We start from the raw sequence: 1,564 nt of genomic DNA, 5'->3' as shown, positions 1-1,564 counted from the left end.
CCTGAGTAGCTAGGATTGTAGAAGTGAGCCACAACCCCATCATGCTCAGCTTTCTGGTTTTTTTTAAACTAGCCCTTTGGCTGGAACTCGGTTTGAGCACTGTCCTTCAGCTTTCCTCAAGCCTAGTGATCTTCTACTTGAGCCACAGCTCTACTTCTGGTTTTTTCTGTGTATGTGGTACTGCGGAATTGAACCTTCGTCTTCATACAAGCACTCTACAACTATGCCAAACTCCCAGCCACTACACATTAGTTTTTATGCTAGATCTTTCCATGCATCTAGGATGGCTAGAAATCCTTCTTGAGTTTCCCAAGATCAGGGAGTATAGGTGTGCCCCATCCTGTGTGGCTACATAACCATTGTTTAGGGTACAGTTCTCTCTTCATTCTACCCATCTAGAGCAAGTTTCATCTTCCATGTATAATCATTAAACATTCAGCTCCTGTTACTCTCTACTCCATTCTCTGGAACCATCGTGCTTTTTGGCTCTAAGGGTTTGTTGATCCTTGGAAGCTCTGGATGGGAAAACATACCCTAGCTCTTCCTTTATGACTGCTGTATTTTTAGTTTACTGTAATCAAGATTCATCTGTAAAATATAGTAAAATGTTCTTCCTTTTCAATGCATTGTTTTGCATGTTTCTATCTTTTGATTATTATTAATAGTTGTGAATGGATTCTCCACATATTTGTTCTAGTCTCTGCTTTCTCTTCCGTTAGGTACAAATCTAGAAATAGAAGTGTTGGACCATATTTCTATGTAATTCTATATTTAGTACTTTTTTAGCACTCTCCACGCAATTTTTGATTGTTTTATATTCCTTGCAGAACTATTCCATAGTTCTACTTCTTCTCACTACCCTCCCAGTAATAGTTAGACTTTGAAAGTTGTTTTTTTGTATGCGTGCGTGTGTGTGTGTGTGTTTGTGTGTGTGTATATGGATCTTTTTGTTTAAAACTATATTTATATTAACATATTTAAAGTAATGATTTCATTGTAATTTTAATTTTTCTCATGACTGTTAATATTGAACTTCTTTCTACATTTTGAACTACTATTTCTATATGTTCTTTTTAGAAAACCCTCTCTAATCTCCAATGATTTTCCCTTTTTTTGTGGGGTAGTGGGGAAAGTCATGGGGCTTGGGTCTTGGGCCGTGAGCTCTTTAGTTTAAGGCTATTGTCCTACCCTGAGTATTGCCCCTCAGTTCTTCTGCTCCCTACCCCTCTTCCCATTATATACAGAACAAAGGTCATCCTCAGTCTTTTTGAAAAAGTAAAACATACAGTAAATTTGTAGTACAAAACAGCAAGAAATAAATTTCTTGCCAGGTGCAGTGACATCTACCTGTAATCCTAGCTACTCAGATATCAGGCTGATATCTAAAGATTTGGTTCAAAGCCAGCCTGGGCATTAGAAAGTCTATGAGACTCTCATCTACAGTTAACCACTAGAATATGGGAAATGGCACTGTGGCTTCATCGGTAGGGTGATAGCCTTCAGTTGAAGAGCTCAGGAACAGTGCCCAGGCCCAGAGTTCAAGCCTTACAAATCCCCCAGCCAA

This window comes from Megascapheus bottae, unplaced genomic scaffold (assembly GCF_031878675.1).
Source record: "Megascapheus bottae isolate mThoBot1 unplaced genomic scaffold, mThoBot2.hap1 HAP1_SCAFFOLD_41, whole genome shotgun sequence".
Taxonomy (NCBI): domain Eukaryota; kingdom Metazoa; phylum Chordata; class Mammalia; order Rodentia; family Geomyidae; genus Megascapheus; species Megascapheus bottae.
This window is presented reverse-complemented; position numbering follows the sequence as displayed.